General features: G+C 35.8%; 1 protein-coding gene and 1 long non-coding RNA gene across 6 annotated transcripts in view; both read left to right on the top strand.

Annotated features, from left to right (window-relative positions):
- LOC132705716 (protein dachsous) overlaps positions 1-21,803 on the top strand; it is a 234,491-nt gene that overhangs the window by 132,771 nt on the left and 79,917 nt on the right. The window lies entirely within an intron of this gene.
- LOC132705717 (uncharacterized) lies at positions 1,525-4,954 on the top strand. 5 transcript variants are annotated; one of them, XR_009619497.1, is made up of 4 exons: positions 1,525-1,991; positions 2,190-4,217; positions 4,486-4,645; positions 4,700-4,954. It is a non-coding gene; the product is annotated as an uncharacterized LOC132705717 (long non-coding RNA). The 5 variants fall into 5 exon arrangements; XR_009619499.1 differs by having other exon boundaries at positions 1,525-2,172; positions 2,259-4,217; XR_009619500.1 differs by having other exon boundaries at positions 1,525-2,968; positions 3,022-4,217.

The following is a 21,803-nucleotide window of genomic DNA, read 5'->3' as shown; positions in this document are numbered from 1 at the left end:
CGAGTGGTTTTCGTCGGTGGTCCAAACGCGATGTAATAAAGAAGTCTGTCACTGACCTAATCATTTTCAAGAACGTATACAACAGATTCTGACCAACTTCCGAATAATTTATTTAAACAATCTGATGCGAACACATGGTGTCTCTAGGGGATAGGGCAATGTTAAAGTTATTTTTTTGTGTAACAATTTGTGAGAATTTGTAAGCTAACGAAACCAAAAAGCATTTTCAACTTTAGATAAATGAGTGAAAAAATGGATAATAAAGTTGCGAGACGCGTTGGTAAGAATGAGAAAGAGATATCATTATCCGCTGCCCAGTTGCGTCGTTATTTTCTTAGTAAAAGTGGAAGTTATCGCGAAGATCGTTTTTTACGTATTTTTTCATGTCAAGTTATTATGCGAGCGTTTGACACAAACGATGTGTTATTCTTAAAGCGTGCGACGCAACATGTGTTTACCGCTCCCATGAACACACTTTGCAAAACCGAAGGTTTATCGTACCAAACCATCGCACAACCACGGCCACACCGGTAGGTATGCGTATATTGTTAAACCAAACCCATTTATTCCCGCTGGTAATTACCGCGAGGTCTATTGGCTTGCGATCAACGAGGAACGCACCCTGTATATACCGCGACGCAGGTGTTTCCCTCGAAAGCTATTTCGCAAAATGTATAGGGTGGTTGTTAGTTTTCAACGTAACAGGAATTTGTCAACTAGATATATCAGGTAACGGTATCTACACCTTCGCCGTTATCTATGTAAAAATTGTTTCTATTTTAAATAAAACATCAGAATGTGCGATGCCTAAATTTTGATTTTACTACATCGTTGGTGTCTACTCGTTAGTCAAACATGTTTGGCGCACCCTGTGTGCGCCTCACCCCCGGCAACTGTTTTGACACCGGTCGCGTTTGTTATTTTAATGAATGAATTAATTAAAACGTCGCATACCGATTATTGCGTATACCAGACGAGTGGAGTGTTTTGATTGGTAGACATTGTTTATGCTCTTGTAACCGGATTGCGTAACACGCGCCATTTGCACGATACGTTTAGCCCACACTAAATACAAGAACATAATATTTTAGATTAGGTTCCCTATGCCGAAATGGACTATTTTTGAAAATGAATAATACATTCTTAAACGCGCACACACGCACAAACTGTTATAGCTGTGATGACTGCGGGATTCTTGTCAAGCAAGTAGATGACGCAAGCGCACTGACATTTGCTTTTACTTAAATTGTAAAAAATGTAAAAATTTGTTTTGTTATGTTTGATTTTAAGCTGTTGTTAAGCGAGCTTTTTTGTCTTTGACTTTTGATAGAAACGTTTAAAATTTTGCAGTGAATCTTCATCAAACGTAAAACTATTGCTGTTTTTAAATTTATTTCATATACATGTATTTTTTCTGGATTTTTAAAATAACCAGAGTGAATATGATTCAGATAGTTCAGAGTTCTCTTCAGATGGGAGGTTATTTGAAGAAATGTCTGAAGCGACACCTAGGGCCAAAAATAAAAATTATATGTTACACCTCTTCTATGAAATCAATATACGTAGTCCCCCTTCTAGTCGCTAGGTGGCACCACAGCTTTAAAGCAGAGCCAAAAAACTGTGGAATAACTTACCATGGACGGTATATTCGCCATCTATGGTCTTAACCTCATTCCTCTTTTTGTGCTTTGGTGGCACATGTTCATTTTTATTCGGCGTCGGTGTTTTCAGCTTTTTTCAGCGTTTTTGGAAGTTAAATGGAGAAGTACAAGTGAGATTTACGTTATTCCTTATCGGATGAAGAAAGAACCTACCTACGACGAAAGATTAAATCTTTCCATCCGCGATTACATAATCGCTAGTGGCGTGGTTCCCATCAACGAGATTTTCTTACAATTGGGAGACGATTTCTTCATCGTCCGGGTTCCGATCGGAATCCCCAGAACTCGAAAGACCCCCCATCTTTCCCACTTATACGACAGCAGTCGTATGTAAGTGTTTCACAATTGGAAGCAATCCTTTTGTGAGGGGGTCGGCCATACATATGGTTTTATATTTTTTCGACATCGAAAAAATAGAGTTTTCTGGCTCGTCCGGTTATGGATGAGGCGCCCGGGATACTGGGACATAATGAACAATTTTTTATGGCTGTTGGAATGCATTTACTCCATCGTAAGTATATTTTTTAGGCTCTTCAATTAATTCTGATGTCATTGTTGAGCCCCTTGAGACGGATTTAAAGCAAAATGGCCTTTAAGCTATGGGGTCGATAGTCCCAACACAAAGTTTGATGTGTCATGACATTTTGGCAAGTCAGATTAATACCTTTTTGAAATCCGGTGTGTCCGAAGATTGTCTCAGTGACCTTTTGCGTTGATATCCTGTGCCGAAGAATTGCCGCTCAATAACTCTCCTAAATTGAATGTGCAGATGAAATCTGCCATCAACAAAAGTGGAAAGAAAAGGGATGAGAGACTGACTGCAACAAGGGGTGCTTTGATGGTGGTTGGTAGGACGCTCTTGACCTTGCTTTTGAAACCGGTTAAGGATGAGTAGTACTTACTTCTCATCGAAATGTTGAGTAATGCAATATTTGTTTTAAGCAAAATACACCATTTAGGTTCAGTATATAGAAGTTCAGCCGCGTTAAGCCTTTCGCTGGTCTCAAATGAAATGCAGCCTTGTATGAAGGAAGTGCTCGTTGATGCTTCTTTGCACTCTTGTTTATATGGAGAAGATTTGGCTGATAGGCTCAAATCAATCAGATTAGCTGCAGATTAGTGGCCGAGTTAAAGTCAGGTGCATCCGGAACAAGGCTTTTATAGCATACAAATTTAAACTCGACCGTCCCACTTCGTTCCCGGAAGTTGCAAGGCTGAAGTGGGTGAAAGTCATTGTACCCTCAAAAGAGGGAATACAGGAAGGTTCGAGAGGAAAGGGGGTGGAGTTGTGTCCCCAGGAAAAAATAGTAAGTACTTTTGTTGAAAGATTGCACGAGTTTCGGGACATTTGGAACTCTAGAACTCAAGATGCACAGATTCTACCTTGGTTAGATGGATATAAAATTCCATTTGCGAGGCCAGTTATACAGGACTTGATTACGACAGATCCTGTTTGGTCCCAACAAGAAAAAGATTCAATTTGTAATGTGGTCAAACACCTGTTAGAGATAAGTGCAATTGCAGTTTGCGAACCTTGTAAGAATCAATTTATTTTACAGATCTTTTTGGTTTCAAAATTGGATGGTTCGGTTTGATTAGTTTTAAATTTAAAGAAACTGAATGCTTTTATTGACACTTGTCATTTTAAACTGGAAGACAGAAAATTAGTAGAAACATTCTTCACAAGGAAGTCCTTTATGACCACTCTGGACTTGAAAGAAGCTTACTTTCTAGTCCCAATAATTGAAAATCAAAAGAATTTTCTAAGATTTTATTTTGATGCTCTCTGTTATCAGTTTAACGTGTTACCCTTTGGTTTATGCACCGCCCCGTGGGCCTTTACAGAATTAATGAAATCTGTGGTTTCTTATCTCCCTGCCAAGGCTTTTCCCTCAATAGTTTATTTAGATAACTTTACTATTTGGTGATAGTTAGCTATCCTTAAAAAATGTTCAAGTAACTTGCAACACACTGATTAGGTTGGGTTATGTTATTAATTATAAGAATGTTTTACATCCTTCGAAATCCCGTAAATTTTTAGGTTTTGTTTTTTTGAATCCCACCACTTGTTTTTTCTGATGAGTAAGTAAGTTTTGCAATTTGAACCGTTGCGAAATAAGAGTCTTTGCCGAGCTTTGTGCTGTGCTAGTTTTCAGTTTGCCCAGCAGTTTGTTACAGTTGGGTATATACTAAGAATTTTTGAGAGAATCAAATATCTAGCCCTTCAAGACTCTGTCGATAATTATGATATTTGGATGATAATTCCTTGTAATTTACGGAGGGATTTTATGTGATGGCTAAAAAGTTTACAGAATCCTGAATGCCCTGTAAGGCAGCAATGTTACAAACTTGAGATTTTCTCAGATGGTACTCCTTTGGGTTGGGGAATTGTGCCAGAGAACTTTGGAGTCCTAGGGAAGCTCAGTTTCATATTAATGCACTAGAATTAACTGCGGCCTCATTTGGTCTCTAATGCTTCGCCTCGTATTTGACTAACTGCGAGACACTTTTGAGGATTGATAACACAACTGCTATTTTGTATGTAAATAGAATAGGGTGAGTAAAATTTCCTGTTTTAAACGAAATTTCGAGGCGCCTTGGGGTTGGTGTGAAGAAAGGAGGTTATGGGTTAAAGCATCTTACATTCGATCTTCCGATAATTTTGAAGCGCATAAGGAACCCACGAATTTGAATTTTGATGGTGAATGGTACCTTTCGGACAATGCTTTTGCTAAAATAACAAGCAAATTTGGATTCCCATAAATCGAACTGTTTGCTTCTCGCCTAAGTAAGAAATGCGGAAAGATTATTTCCTAATTTCCAGATCCGGAGGCATCTAATGAAGACTCGTTTACTGTTTTTTGGAGCGACAGTTTCTTCTATGTTTTCCCCCCGTTTTGCTTGTTGCCACTTGTTTTACGAAAAATCAAGGCTGATTGAGCTACAGGGATCGCAGTAATCCCTTACGGGCACAGCCAGCATTGGTTTGCTTTTTTTTCATGGGAGGCGTTGTAGTTATTTATTGTTTCTAATTCCAGACAAATTACCTTCTTCTTTTGACAGGAGAGGTCACCCTTTGTGGAAATCCCTTACCCTGGCTGCAGGGATTTTGTCAGGCAAGCATTCCAGAAGATTTGCTGGATATTTTTCTATCATCTGTTCAGAGCGCTACCTTGAGGCATTTAATACCTGCATGCATTTAAACTTTGGTGGAGCTTCTACGAAAGGAGGGGAGTGGAGTGTTATTACTTCTCACCTAGGCTGTATTGGATTTCCTTACTATTCATTTTAGACAAGGCAAGTCCTATGGCTCATTGAGTTCTTTCAGTGCAGCACGGCCTTATTTTTGGATCAGGTTTATTTAACAATGCAAATCTAACTAGGTTTTTTAAGGTGTTTATAATCTAAGGCCAAGTAAACCAAGATATAACAGCACTTGGGGCCCTAGTTATGTCCCTGATTTTGTAAAAGGGTTACGTTCTAATGACTTGTCATTAAAGCAATTAACTGTCATTAAAACAATTAAATTAGTTTCTCCTACTGAAGTTAACGATTGTACATAGAGTCCAAACGCTCTCTCTTATAGAATTGGTCAACATAAAATCATTTCCAGATGGATTAGAAATTAGAATAACGAATCAAATTAAGATTTCAGCTATAAATAAGACTCGACCTGTTTTTTAATTTTGCATAAATATGAAGATGTAAATCTTTGTGTGGTTTCAAATATATTATTGAGAGGGCCAGTGCTTTAAGAGGCAGTGAATCTCGTTTACTCATTACATTTAAAAAGCCTTGTAGGGCAGCAACTATACCCAACAAAAGTAGATGAATAAAGATAACTTTAGAAGATAGTGGTGTCTACACTTTTATTTTTACTGTTCACAGAACTCGACATGCCTCAACATCGTCTGCGTTTTGTAAAGGTGTTTCAATTGATATGATTGGAAAAACGGCAGATTGGTGAGAATGCTCTAAATGTTTTCCCCTTTTTTATAATAGACCTATTTGTACAGCAAGTGCAGGCCTTTTTGTTAATGCCACATTTGGGACATAGAATTTTTCAGAAGGTTTGTTTTCTCGGATAGCCATTTATTTTGTATTTGTACTCGAGGCTTTCATAAACTTTCTGGATTTCCTTATATAGCCGAATAAAATCGTTTTATAACAAATTTGCTGAGTTGCCTTTGAAAGTCTACGTATATTGATTTCATAGAAGAGGTGTAACATATAATTCAATGATCAAACGAACTTACCTGGTAAGTGAAGTTCGATCGTAATTATATGTTACACCTCTTCGTAGAAATCACCCATTCCCGCCCAATTTACTGTTCTGAACAGTACTAAAATGCCCTTTGGCAAATTTATTATAAACGGGCTTTAAAATAGAATGAGGTTAAGACCATAGATGGCGAATATACCGTCCATGGTAAGTTATTCCACAGTTTTTTGGCTCTGCTTTAAAGCTGTGGTGCCACCTAGCGACTAGAAGGGGGACTACGTATATTGATTTCTACGAAGAGGTGTAACATATAATTACGATCGAACTTCACTTACCAGGTAAGTTCGTTTGATCATTGAATAATTTAGGGGAGATGATCGGCTTCCGTTTCGCAATCACATCGTCAAAATAAAAATATATAAAGTAGTCGGGAAGCGGGCGGCCATGCGGAACGTCGGTCGAAACTAGTCGTTAGAATTTTAATTAAAACGCGAGACCGCAGTCGAAAAAGCCGCGTTCCCACCTTGACCCCGATTCTTTTTGCTCTCGCGGTTCGCCCATTACCGTAAAACGATCCGGAGAAATCACCGACGATACCGAATCGTAGAAAAGCTCTTTACCGGAGACATAAAAAAAAGAAAAAACGAACGCGCGAATCGATCAAAAAACGGAAGATTAAATCCGGTATCTTGACACCGCATTGCGCATGAAACAATACGTTTTATTCGTGTGACGTTGGTCGGCAATTTTTTTGAGAGCTGTCAAAAGTTTCTGATCCGAACCAACGGATTTGACTATTTAACCGAGTTCCTCATCATTTATTAATAGGGTATTATTTATTTATTCATTTGTAAGTGCATACATATTAGGACTAGGATTAGGATTAGGATTGGGAAAAGATTAAAATATAACCTTCAAGTATTAATAGGATATAGATACGTTTTTACAGCAGTGTTTCCTTAACCAATGAAGACACGTCAAGCATCAATAATTTATCAATAAATATTATGCTGTGGCTTTGAATATGGCATGGTTCATTTGTTAAAGCATAAAGGAATATGTTCCCATTACGTTCCCAAGCATTAAGTTTGTTTAATCCTCCTGATCCTGACCCTTATAAAGTTATGAATACTGAATCCACACTTTAAAGATTTGGCATTTCATTTTAAAATTTGTACTTTCAAAATAACTATTTTAAAATATTAATTAACAAAAGTGTGAGCTTTAAATATCAATATTTTTTTATGTAAAATATATATAATATTACAATGATGTCTGTTTTTCAAATTTGAACTATTGCACACAAGTAATAATATAATACTTTGAATCAGAACATTGGTTACATTACCAAGATGCATTGGGGACAGTTTCTAAATTTACACATTCAGAATGAAACCATTTTTTTCACCTGTTTCTTGCTCACATTGGATAGGTCTACCATCGTCAACTCCGTTACGAATGTAATAATGAATAACTTCGGCAGCTCCGATTTCATTGGTAAAGAATTAACTCAAGACTACTGGCATTATGACTTCAGCGTGATACCGAAGAGCAATTTTTGAATTTTTATCCCAAAATTCCCAATTCAGATAAATTTTTTGTTTGAAGAATTCGGCGACAATATAACAAAATCGCAATATTGTGGAGTTGATATAAATATTTGAATCTACACTTTATAATAATAAATATGATCAATTTTCAAACATAATTGTCCTTCAAATGGCCGCCCAAATCGCTAGCCAATAACGAACCTTAAATAATAATAATAAAGAGTCGGTCGGCCTAATAACATCACAACGAGGCCGGTTATTATCAGTTCGTTATTTCTCCTTCCCTGCACGAGAAATCCCGGAATTGGCCGAACGCAATTAAGGCCTTCGTCGTCTTTGCCCTGCGCGTTTACTACCCGTCTTCGGCGAATTCCATTAGCGTTTTTATTAGCTCGTTTTTTGTTTTGTATTCCGGTCAGATCCGGCACGGGAGGGTGAAATTTTCGTAATTGCGTCGCGGAGAATGATGGGTCGTTTCCTCGCGGATGCTTTGGCCGATGCAGCCGCCGCCTTGATAGGCTCGTTCCACGGCCATAGTTTTACGGCCGCTCCTAATCGGCTCTCGTCGATTCAATTATGAGATTCGAACGATCCGTTTCCGGCCTGGAAATCGTGAACGATAAAGGTTGTAGGATGGGATTGTTAGTAGGTTAGTAATTACCAAAGTTTTCCATTTTCGGTCAATGAAATAGTCGAATAAACGCAGAACATCAGACCTGCCGGCAATTTTTGCCCCTTCGAGCGGTGGCGAATCTGTGCATGCTAAGCTGCTGAGTTTTTTTACTCCCTTCTGTAATATACCTAATTATACACCGATTTAGCGTGCAGAAAGCGTCACTTTACTATGTGAAGTTCACGGCTTGAGTTTTGACGTTTGTCAGTTCTGACGGTCATGTCAGTGAATGTATTTGTGTTGTGAAAAGGGGTACTGCTTTTGGCAATCTACTGCAAGAATTAATAGAAATGGTTTCGAAGCAACGGACTTGGTACTGATCAAGACCAAATTGGAAACAATAAAAACTCTATAACGACAGGAGTTGAATAAAGTAAACAAATCTAAGAAAAGTGGGTGGTGCTGGTATCGATGACTTAGTATAAGTTGAACCTTATTTGGTTTGCCCAAGCTAATAGCTCCTGGAGCGTTGCGATACTTAATCCCGCTCCTGGCCCATACTCGTTTTTTTTTTTTTCTTTTGTTCCTCAAAAATACTCATATTTAACAGAGTGCTAGTTATTATGTCTTTTGAGTGTTCTGGTGGAGAATCCAAAATAATTTTTGTGTTGTGTAGTTGTTGATATAGATATTTATTATTCTACAATCCATATGAGTGATTTAGAGGAAAATATCTTCAATCTCCATTAGTTTTTCTACGAATTAGCATCATGCAGGCAATGGGAGATATCTAAGTGTGATAAAGTAAAAGTAAAATAAAAGAGCAACAAAATTCTACGAAACTTTTATTTTCTAGTTCGACTATCTCAACACCACTTAGTGAGTACTCATTTGTGCTCTTGTAAGTCTGCGTAAAGCGTGTGGAAAGTGTCACTTTAAAAAGTCAGTTTACCTATAGTCCCGAGCTACGTCATACATTTCATAGTAATGTTATTTTGACGTTTGTCAGCACATATCAGTCAGTGGATGTAGAAAGTAACATGTTGATAAACTTCTTCAGTCAATCGTTAATTAAGCACCCGCTTCGCTCGTGCCAAATGAAACTAGTGACTAAAATGGCGTCAAACTTTCTGCATAATATACTATAAAATATTCTGATCGCGCATTCTATCTTTTTTGGAGATTTTCTTGACCAGCTTCTTGACGATAAGGAAAAAGTATCCGGGCTTTAAGGTACTTAACTTCTTTTTTAAGGTTGTTGAAGGTGAAGACGTAACGACGATCTTTTATAAATATTTACAACATTTGTTGATAGTGAAATTGACTGAAACTTAATATTTGGCCCTTTGTGTAGGTGGTTATATTTTTGTCTCACTTGTGGCTCTTAATGTGCTCTCAAGACGAATCCAACGAGCCTAGCGCGCACGAACGAACCGAACGAGATGCGTTCGCTGTGTATTTTTTTAATTTCGTTTTGTATCTCCACGTCAAGTATATTGTAGTCGATTCGGAAGATGCTAATGTCGCTGCTGGTGCTGGTGCAATAATCAATTAGCAATAGAAGAAAGAAGAAAACTTTAAGAAAAAAAAACATTGCAGCGTCAAAATCGAAGACAAGGGAGATTTGGACAGTATTCAACTGAAATTTTTCACCGGAATGCTGAAGAAATCTTTGAAAAACTAGTATGCCTTCCAAGCATTGCCAGACTTCTTAATTTTATTATAATATAATCAATGTTTTGGATTCCAGTGAATATTGGTGTAGCGTCTCTTGTATTATGCTATTAACTATATTCCTCTATTCCACTCCATTTCATGTGATGCAAAAAAAATCACCAAAATTCGAAATATCGAAAATGTGGTTCAAACTACGCAACCAAAATGCGTCTGGAAAACTCTTGTTGAATATCAAGCTTATTAAGTAACTCACTTTGCATAAATAATTTTTCCATTCAATCGGTTGACAGTACCGCTCCCCATGTAGAAGAAAATACAATATGTTTGCAGCAAAATAATCGCATATCTCCAAATGTTCATTGCAACAGATCCAGAACGCCGATACTGTGGAAGCGCTTAAACATGTAAGGAATATGCTGTCCTGTTATTATCCCGTTCCTAAGGCACATCTTTAATTATTGTATAGTTAATTCTGTTTTCCCCGATGAGAGGAAGACTGCTAAAATTTTGCCTTTTTTAAAGAGATACACTGACTTACGTAACTGCTTTTTGAACTTTACGCGTGAAACCTTCAAAAATAGATTTAAAGATTATCTGTTCCATAAGAGCTGAGTTTTGGGCTTTCTTGAAAATTAGTTAGTTAACTATATTTATTATATTGCACACTTTGAGCGTTAGTTTGTGTAAAAACTGTATTTGATTCTATATTTGGTATGTTTTGTATTTTGTAACAAAATATTATTGCTAACTGTTGTCTCTTACGACGTGGCGTTGTTATTAATGAAATATTTGTAACTCATTTATATTCATCGAGTTTTGTTTTGCATCTTATGAATGCTTGGTTAAGCATACAGCTATGCTGCTCTTCGCCAAGTTAAAAATAAAGGCGTTGCTATTCTATTCCATTCTACAAGAGTACAAGTCCGAATTTTCATCAACTTCGTCCGCCATTCCGGATACTGGGCTTAAAACAAAGCGTGACGAGGACGTCGCTATATTGTAAAAACCGCGACGAAACGAGTGGCGTTAATATTTACAATTTAAGACGGGAGAGACGGTCAACCATTTTTCACATCTCATTGCGTTTCGTAGAAGCTACACGAGAGATAGGATTTTGATCGCGCAGCACGTCATGCTCGACTACGAACGACTACGCGTATTATACCGCAAAAAAACGCAATTTTTGTGGGAAGCAGAGTGTCGGCCGCGTTTCTAGGTTGTTGTTTTTTTTGCGTAAATTAAATTAATTTCATGGCGCGCGCGCGCGGGTTGAGGGGATTTACGTGCTACGCTTGCGTTTCGGCAGTATTTGTTTGACCTGCGTGGCCATTGGCGGAACACATTGGTCTGAATGACAGATCCTGTAAGACAAACTACGTATTCCTAAAGTATTCCTAGGTAGTCGGATAATTCCGAGAAAAATATAAAAAACTTATCAGACTGACCCATCATTCGTCTAATTTTAAAACTTTTTGGATAATATTCCAAAACAGCGTTTTTTCCAAAGTTTAAAATTCGTACAAAATTGAAGTTTCACGATATTCTGTATAAGTTAACCTGTTGATTTTAATAATGATGTACTTGCCTCGCAGGGAGGCGTGTTACTTAGTTTTTCAAATAATTCTAAAGTGGTTTGCCAATTTCCTTGAAAATTGATAGTTATGTTAGTGAACCATTGTCCCTTTGTCTCTCTACCGCTATAAGCAAATTTGGAGAGTGTTTTATAAATTAGTTGGACAAGTGGAGAGCTCGATAAAGATGCCTAATGAAGGAACAAGGACTGCACATTTTAACATCATACATGAAAAATTTAAGAGAAAATGGAAACGAGGATTTAATAAAACGAATGTTAATAACCTCTGATTCAGTCATTTCTTCCATGCGCCCATCACGATTATATAATTAACTAAAATAATACCCTGTTGAAGCCAAAACATTATTTAGATGTTTACACATTACAATTTATAATTAAATCTGAATAAATTTATATCATACATATCACATATAACTGGCAAAGTGAGCCATCATATACAGATGTTTTGCTGACAATAATTTTAATTTTTAATGTTACTCTAGAGATAATAAGCACAGAGTACAGAATTGGGATTGAGTCCCTGCTATTGGGTTCTGATCTAACTCGAGGAACATACAAACTATTTTCCTGAAAGTCATATTAAAATCCGATGATCAGTAGAGACTGTATCAGCTGATCCGTTTTTTCACAGACTCTGTATAATATTGGTTTTGGAAAAATTTTAAAGGTTCATTTGTTTTTATTTAATTCAAATGCTTAGGAACCATTATACAGTTTTGTCTTTGTAGATCGTCGGTTGTGACTTTTTATGTGTAAATAAAGAAACCCTTGTAAACTATGTTGCGGTCGCATTTTTTTTCTGATTTTCCCTGTTCGATGGAGGTCGAACATTGCGATGACGACATCGGAATCCATTCATGCGATTTTTTTTACGTGCATGAGACCGAGGCCTACTTTTCCGACTCGTTCGTATATGGTGATCGGATCACTTTCTATTTCTTACACGGGGTCGATTTCGCGGTCGAAATTTCGCGTCGAGGATAATTCGACAGGTTGCGCCGCTACAAGTGCATTTCGGCGTGTTTTGGGTGGGTAGTATCTACATCAACTACGCAAAAGAGTGTCCAGAAAATTGATGCAATAACAGATTCGTAAAAAGATTTTGTTTCTCTCAGGCTTCTGCGGGATTTCCATAGAGGTTCGTCCAATGAGGTGCGTGGCAGTAAGTCATATGAATTTATCAAAATGACTGTCGCCTTCTTTAGATAGATTTGACTTCTAGTGTTGCGATTGGATATCGGCAACTGTTAGAATTAAACCGGATTTGGTTGTTTTGGTTTTGATTATTAACTAAGTAATGTGAAACTAAAACGAAGCGATGGCTTCAAAGATTTGGGAATTTTATTTGATACAAAGCTTTGAGAATATGGAATTTATATTTCGGAATGTTAGTCATTTTACAAACGAACATACACTAAGAGCGCTCTACTTCTAAATTGGAGTTTTAGGGCTATTTATCATTCGGTTAGAAAAAGTTGAAAGGAAACTTTTAAAATTTTTAGGTTTTAAGTGTGATCGTATCTCTTTCCACAGAGAGGCTTTGATTAGTCGTAGGAACTTCTGGCTGCAGTTTAATTTTTATTTAGATTATGTAGGGATCTTATAGAGTTCTGTGAATTGTTATCCCAGGTCGGTTTTCAAGCTCCTTCGCGGATAGTCAGAATATTTCCAATATTCCACCTATCAACTCTCTCCACAAACCTTTGGGTTAGAAGTCCACCTTTTCAAGCAATGAAGATTTTTAATTGTGCTTGCAGCGATATAGAAGTCAATGATCTATATATCACCCACTCAGTTTACTTTAGCAGTAAAATATAAATTGTTACGTTTCAGTTTTGTTTTATTTTCTATTTATTTAAATGTTTGCTTTGGTTTCGGCTGGTTTTCGGTATTTTTGCCATTTGTTTGACGTTGATCTGGTAACTATACTTAATTAATTATCCTGTAATGGATATTATATCTAGACAATAGAGCTTATTATTATTAAGCGGTCATTCGTGTCAAACCGTGACTTAAATGTCATTTTTTAAACTACTTACATATCATATTAGTTTTAGTGCTCTCTGTGTAATAAAAAAAAACAATTTGCGTTGAAATTCAATAAAACTTCATATTTTGCAAAACGCAGTCGATCGGGAAGACGGGCGCGACGTCGTACTTAATAAAAGGAGACAAATCGTTATGTAAACCATATGTATGTATATCTTATGTACATGGCCGGGAATATTTTTAGCGCACTGTAACCGTGTGTGCGTGTGTAACACAGAAAATTATGTTCGTACAACCGTATAAATAAAGACCTTACACAAATATTTACAAAATAAAAGAGGGGCCAATTCTTACGCGGCCCAGGGCCGTATTTCGCTTGACACGCGGCTTCGGGTACTTCTCCGTAAATGTCTGTATGTTGTCGCAATTTGATTCTAAATGTGTATAATTGTTATCATTGTTATTATTTAGTAATACAATCATAGCATTACATGAATTTATTAATATAAATTATTGAAACGAATTCAAAAAAATGTCAAAATTTTTTATCCATGCTAACCCAAAACTAAATTCGTTGGCAACAGGGGTCAAAATCTTAAAATATTCTGTTTTAACAATGAAATCTCATTGCAATTGAAAAAAGAATTGATTGCGTAATTCTAAGTTCTTGTCGCATCAAAGACGAATCCGTTCTTTTTTTATTGAACTGTTTTTGGGGGAATTGAAAAATCCGATATTTTTTGGTACCTATTGTCACTTGTATGAGGGACAATAAAGCGATAAAATAAAATGGTGTTTTATGTAATATTTGCTTTTTATCCCGAGCAACGTTAACTGATGCCATAATCGTAATTTATATTGCAGGAAGAAAGGTGCTTTAATTTATTTGGAGGGTTCTGAACGAATGTATTTATTTTTCACGCATGACACTGATTGACATTACCACTTCTTTCCCACGGAGGCGGTTTTGGCCGAGTACGGCCCTGTCGTGTACCCCGGCCTAATTTATTAACGACCTGGACAAAGCCAAACCGCGATGTCGAATATAAAATAGCTGCGTATAACGATTATGTACCAGCGGTACCATAATTCCTTATTGATATTCATATATGTCAGTGGCGTAGTTGTTCGTCCGACCTATATGCGCCTATAAATAAAGAGCCACACCGCAATAATTAATAATCGAACATGTCGGCACATCTCCTTTATTAAATGAGATACGCAGAGGCGTATGTTGTATTCTATACACCGACCGGTATAATGGGATGCGCGCGAAATCCCCGAACCGTCTCTATCCTATTCGATAGAGCGGGCTACTAAGGGGTGTTTTTTTTCGATGTATACAACGATTGACATGAATTTTATTTATCCGAAAGATAATCTTGTGGCATTACATTTTAAATATGATTTCTGGCATATGTCCGCCACGGCTGGCGCGTGACTTTACATAGCCCCACAGAAAGTAGTCTAGCGGTGTTAAATCACAAGATCTTGGAGGTCAATTCACAGGTCCAAAACGTGAAATTAAGCGGCCACCAAACGTGTTTTTCAATAAATCGATTGTGGCAGGAGCTATACCGATGACTACCATTGACTGTAACGTTCTGGCCATCATCGTTTTTGAAGAAGTACGGACTAATGATTCCACCAGCCCATAAAGCGCACTAAACAGTCAGTTTTTTCTGGATGTAACGGTGGTTCGACATACACTTGAGGATTAGCTTCGCTCCAAATGCGGCAGTTTTGTTTGTTGACGTAGCCATTCAACCAGAAGTGCGCCTCATCACTAAACAAAATTCGCTTATTAAAATCGGGAACAACGGCAATCTCGTTTTGGGCCCATTTGCAAGCGTTGTTCAGGCGTAAGTCTATTGATGATGAATTGCCAAACCAAACTGAGAATAAATCACTTGACAGCTGTTAAATCGGTCGCCATCTTGAACAGTAATGCCAACTTAAAGTTCTATACATAAAAAAAACATTATATATATATATATATATATATATATATATATATATATATATATATATATATATATATATATATATATATATATATATATATATATATATATATATATATATATATATATATATATATATATATATATATATATATATAATTATGTAAATTATGTATGTTATATAAAAATAGAAAACTAATAAACACTAATATATGTGCTAAAAAGCGGAAGGAACTAAACTGCCTAAACTAAAAACTTTTCTATCTATATAAACTTTACAACATAGAAGTAAAAATACATACTTTATTCTGTTTGAATAAAAAAATTCGTTATTTTTGTTTGTTTATTTTTTCTCAATACAAATTTCAATTTTCTTGCTTCTCAACCTTCCAGAACGCTTGCACAATATCTTCAGTTACATTATAAGTAGATTGTAAAGAATTTGTAACAATTTTAGCGGCACAACGCGCTTCAGAATAACCTAATACTTCGTCCTGTTGAACATCTTCGCTTTCGTTACTAGAGCTTTGAGGATCATTTGGCTGTAAAACATCAGTTATAATATATAATAATAACTCCGTTGTTATTAAATTAATTTTAAATTTTAATTAATTTAATTAACATCAACAGTTGGGAAGTTATCCAGCACAGGAAGAGACATTTCAAAGTTGGTTACTTAGGGAAACCTCGCAGTTATCGTCGTCCTTATTTTTGTACCTCTCGAGCCAGAGGTAAATCATCATCTGAATCAAACTCATCTTCCGATTTTATCTGCATATCGAAAGCAGTTTGAAATAGAGACTGAAGTAACATCATTCTAACACTGTGCAAGTAATTTTACGGAGTCTAACCAAAACTCTAATCTGATATTTGAAAGGATTTTTTGGATAAGCTGCATAATTGTCAACCAGAAGCAATATTTTTCTGTTGTGACGTTTTAGTTTTTCATCCCAATCCTTTAAATAATTATAAAAAATTGCTGAAGTCATCCACGCTCGCTAGTTTGACTTATAAATGACGTTCATATTTACTATTAACAAGAAGTTTGCATTTTTCGCTTACTGTCATATTTGCACAAACCCAGAACGGTGTATCTCAACTTCGAGTTCTTCCCACCCAAACACTTTTCTCCTCTAAATTTGCGGGTACGATCTGGACTCATCTTGTAAAGTAGCCGAGTCTCGTCACTATTGAAAATATCTTCAGTGCCTCCTCAGGAATGCACTTTCTTCAAATCTTATCCAAGATTTTTGCTGGTTTTGTTGAACTTTTTACGTTACTTTTCTGATGTCTTTCTTTCCTGTAATAATTTCCAATTCTTTGAAATTCCAGTTATTCGCCAACATTTTCAATGGAAGGAATGTAGTAGGTTTGCTTTTCATTAGTCAGTCCGAGTTTGTGGAAAAGTTTCTCTTATTTACACTGCTATAGTTTTTAGACTTTTGCTCGTAAACTTTGAAAAGTAGGATAGAATTGTTGCTGTTGATTAATTTTTTATAGATCAGATTCGCAAAAAAACACGAGTATAAATAGTAACAACACGCGACATAAACCCCACTTTTTAAAAAAATGAAGCAAAGAGAATTGGTTAGTTTACATACTAACCAACGTATTACTTATGTATAACTAGGGAGATTAAGCTCAGATTTTATCCCTTGGATAGTTTGTAAACTAGTCAAAAACGCCCGTTTCTTGGAATACCTTTCTAATGATTTATACCCTGGCGGTAGTGTTGGTACTGGTTAATTGACGACTTCTTAATTGTCCGATCGCCGACTAGTGAAAAAATGTTTTAAATAACATCTTCAAATTATAGAGTGTTATCTATTATTATATGATAATAATATGTAGTTTATATTAAATTATTTTGCGTTTGTGTGTCGAATTTACCTCTAATCCTCTTTCAGGAATATCCGAATACGTTACTTAGTGTTTCGGGGAAAATAATAATATCGACTCCATTTGGTTCCCAGAACGACGTGACGGCGTCGTAACGCACGATATAAATAAATAAATTCTGCTGCTCAATTGACAAAAAAAATTGACCAGTCAAATTTACACACCCTACTTGGCAGTAAATCTTGTACAGTTTGTCAACTAGCTTTATAATATGCAAACCAACCAATATTCCTAGCTATTCTCGTAGAAATATGATTTTCCATGAAGATAATCAGACATTTGGGTAGTTTATATACTACCCAGGTGGTTTATAACCGTAACAGATACATAGCTTATATATACACCCATCCATTTTCTTTTTCCTGAAATTTGACGAGTGCGTTTTCACTCGAAAATGCCATCGAACCGGAAAGGCAAACCTCACACATGCACAGACACGTTAATATTTTTGCCCGCCGAGGGACACAGTTAAAACCGTGATTTTATTCGATCTAGCGCGACATCTTCGATAATATTAAAGCGGTTTCGGATTTTTGCGCGCATAGAAATCGCACGATACACCGGGAAAGTTGGCGTCGTTATTGTATCGCTCGTTTAACGTATGCAAATGGCGGCGATTTCTTTGGCTATGGATTGATAACTCGACGCGATAAATGTCGACGAGAAACCGATAAATATTGTGCCCCTTGTTAGGACAAGAAAGAAGAGGAAATTCCCCGGAAAAGTTGACTCTCGTGTCTGCGGGAGTAAAAGGTGCTTATATCTATTATAACTTATCACAAATAAATATTTATTGAACAGCGGCTGTTGTTGATAAAAAATACACTAACTAGACCTTTATTAATGCTGATAACAACGCCGTCAAATATCTGGTTTTATCGAAGACGTATCGAAAAGGGACTATCAAATTCTATCAAAATTCTTTCCTGTTACTGTTTTAAATAAATTTCAGTTTATATATTCCTCTGTGCTTTATGCTGGCTTCTTATATGTATTATTTTATATGTAAGTAATTGTTTTTCTAGTTATTTATTTTGGTTTTATTGTCAGTTATTATGTCCGTCATGTAGCAGTATTATAGTTATTGTGAAAATTGTAAAAAATGTATAACCGTTTATAAATAAATAAATAAATAAAATTCCAATCGGTCACTTCTGTTAGTTATTGTTTTGCCTAAAAATTTACTTCTGGCGATGGATAAACCATTGAGGATCCGCCAATAACGAGAAATAGATCTCTTTTGCGAATTCGAGCATTTCCCGTAGAGGTGAGAGCTATTGGATGTTACCTACATTTAAATTTTTGCCAGAGATATTAGTATGTCGTGATGCTTTGAAAGTGAAGAAAGCGGACATTACATAAAACTTTTTCTTTACATTTTTTTTACCCCCGAGTCCATCAAATGATAAGACGATACGCTCCATTTGTATTTCCACACGTATTTTTCATGAACATGTTGTAATGTGTCTACTACTATGTTGCAAGAAAGGTGACAGACAAAATTAACGAGTATTTTCGAATCTGTGCTTTGAAGTTGAAGTTGGAAACGTTAGGAAACTATAAATCCCGAAAAATGTGTATTATGTATTTAATAGAAATACTTTTATAAACAAAACTATTCAGTTCCACTTTTTACTAAATATTTGACCGGAAAAGTGTTAGTGGAAAGATAAAAGAAATTGTTCAAGAAGTTAAAAAAAAGTATTTTAATAATTATATATGTCCGGAATTGTCGAAAAATTGGTTTTTGAGAACACGAAAATTAAGAAAATATTGAATTTATCACTTTAAACGTTATACATCCCAATCCTTATTTCAGAAGTTATGGTAGTTATTTGTATATATTAAATATGATTTTGCATAACGTTTAGTAATTCAATTAAAACGCTACTAACACTAAAAACTACGTTTATTAAGTGTCAGAGGTGAAAAACAACGTTTAAAAGGAAAAATCCACTAATGGTAAGAAAAAGTCAAAGAAATACAATTTTTATCTGTCTGTGTCTACCGGCTTTAGACAATAATGTAAAGACGTCAGCTTGCAAGTATCGCTAATTAGCTTTTTCTCTGCACTCTCACGAAAAATCTCATAAGTATGCGGTTTCTGACTAATTCATAATATCGTGTAAACATTTTTCGCTTACCTACTTAATTTCTTCAGAAAAGAGAAGATACTGATTTTGAGAACAATAAAGAGGTTGAAGTTGAGTTATCATTTATGGTGCAAGATGCAACCATAACCGTAAATATGGGCAATCGCAGCAACACAATACAAAAAACGCACAAGATATACAGTCATTTGTCAAAACACAAATTTAATTTAAAAGCTTGTGACATATTTCGCCTAAAATGGCATATAAATGGCCAATACAAATTCGAAATGGACCACACACATAAACAATAACTAAGCAAGAATGCTTGCATACTAGGATTCTTGCATAGTTGCATAGTTGTTCATATGTGTGATCTGTTTTTAATTTGTATTGATCTGATGATAGGCGAAACACGTGACCTGTTTTTAAATTGAAGTTTTTTTGACAAATGATACTCCAGATTTCGTATGTTCTTTGCATTACCTATAGTTGACGCAGTATCTGAGAGAATAGTCATCATTTTCTAAATTACACATGCGCATTTGATCGATAGGGACGTTTTTCGTTGCCCCGCAATAGTAATATTATAGGTATGAAAGCGAAATGTTTCCATTTTTGCCTCGGTGACGACGAACTCAAATGCTACGTCCGACCATTACGTGTACCCGTTTTGAAAGATTAAATCCGGATAATAAATACACGCGGGGAACGGTTCGAATCGCAAATCCAATCCCCCTTCGGAAGACGACAAAAAAAAAAGAAGTGAATAAACAGCCGCTCTCTCGACTTTATCGCCGTGCAAGGGTATTAGTCAACATTGTATAAGAGTAATACTAATCTCGGCAAATTAAATAAACATTTAAAACCCGCATTTAATGGCTACCGGCTACGCGCGCGCCTCCGATATTTGCGCCGTTGCCGCTTTTGTGTGTGCCATCTATTGATATTGCCTCGTAGATATAGATATTAGGTATTAGGCTTATTATGAACTTTAAAAAAACTTCGAATCGATTGTGTGATACACTAATTTCTTAACAAAAGGTGAACCTTTCAATTAGCAGAACAATATCTAATTTACCTTCATTAAAATGATCTTAACGGACGAACGAACAATTCGCCCTTTTTGAAAATTGAATGGAAAAAATTGAATATTTTTCGAATTAGATAATGTTTGTTTAATACTTTTTAAAAGGTGCTATCCTTTTCCATTTAAAATATTAGTCGATGATCTTAAATTTGGTACACGCTTTTTCTTACAATAAAAAGAGCGCAATAAATACTAAATAAATAAATAACATACTGGGCGACCTAGCATATTTTCGATCAAAGAAAATATTCTTTGATTTACTGAATTTGTTCAAACGTATGACACAGTGTCAAACGCATCAAGAACTCTCTCGATTGAGATTCACATTTATTTACTGTCCTGTGACGTCGATGAAGAAGGATCGCGGTCACGTGCGTATTTCAAACGGTACATTGTTATTTTTCCCATTGGAATTGCGTAAAACTATTATATTAAATCACACATTTCTTTCAATAGGTAAGAAAAGTCCGATCGCCGAAAGTGGTCCAGTTAAACTGTTGATTAATCAAGAGGGTGGGGAGGTCCAAGACAATCTAATTTCGTATTATTAAAGAGCGCGCAAGCCTATCCGAAAATTAAAATCACATTAAGCGATTTATTGACAATATAAAGAATGATCGATTCGGAATGAATATAATTCCACGATAACGAGTTGACATTTTGGGCCGGCCATCCATTAACGGAGACAGGCGAACATGGGCCGGTTAACCGAAACTGTCACCGCGTATAGGGCCCCGATCAATATTTGTATAATGCTGAGACTGCAACGGTCGCGTATTGGCTATGGGTATACGAAAAAAGGTCTGGAAAAATCTTGAAAGTTTGAATCGATGTATATGGGTACACTTTCATGGGTAATATTTTTTTGGTAGACACTATGCAATTCTTCGAATATGTTCTTATTCTTATTTTGTTTCTAAAGATTGTTTATTAACTTTTAGGTTTTTCAGTGTTTTAGATGTTTTAATTAGATGGCGAAACGTTGTGCAAACACTTATTAACCACATATAATTATGCGTGAGTGTATAGGAAAAATCCACAACTAGACAACACTATACTAAAAACAAGAGACTGCATAAAATCCAATTTTATTAATTTTTGTGTTTCCGAAAACCAAATACTGTTTTTTAAACAAATTGTTCATTCGCGGGTCATATAATATCAATTGAATGAATAAACTAATAAAAAAACCATTGTTTTTTTTTCTAACATGTGATTTTGAAAAAGTGGAAATAAATGGTTTTCTTTATAAAAGTATTTATACTAATGACATATTTATACTTTCACGATTTAGACTTTACTTACATTTTTCATGGAGGTTAAAGCTATAGCTGCAAATATTCTTCTTCTTCAACTTCTAAATTATTTTGCATGTTAAGACGGCCAATTTTATCTGTCAAATTTCTTGCAATATTTTCATAAATAATGCCTGAGTGGGAATTGCATCACGTACC

The sequence above is a fragment of the Cylas formicarius genome, unplaced genomic scaffold (assembly GCF_029955315.1).
Source record: "Cylas formicarius isolate icCylForm1 unplaced genomic scaffold, icCylForm1.1 PGA_scaffold_7__23_contigs__length_41026272, whole genome shotgun sequence".
NCBI classification, from domain to species: domain Eukaryota; kingdom Metazoa; phylum Arthropoda; class Insecta; order Coleoptera; family Brentidae; genus Cylas; species Cylas formicarius.
Note: the sequence above shows the minus strand (reverse complement) of the source record. Positions and strands in the feature narration are given on the sequence as shown.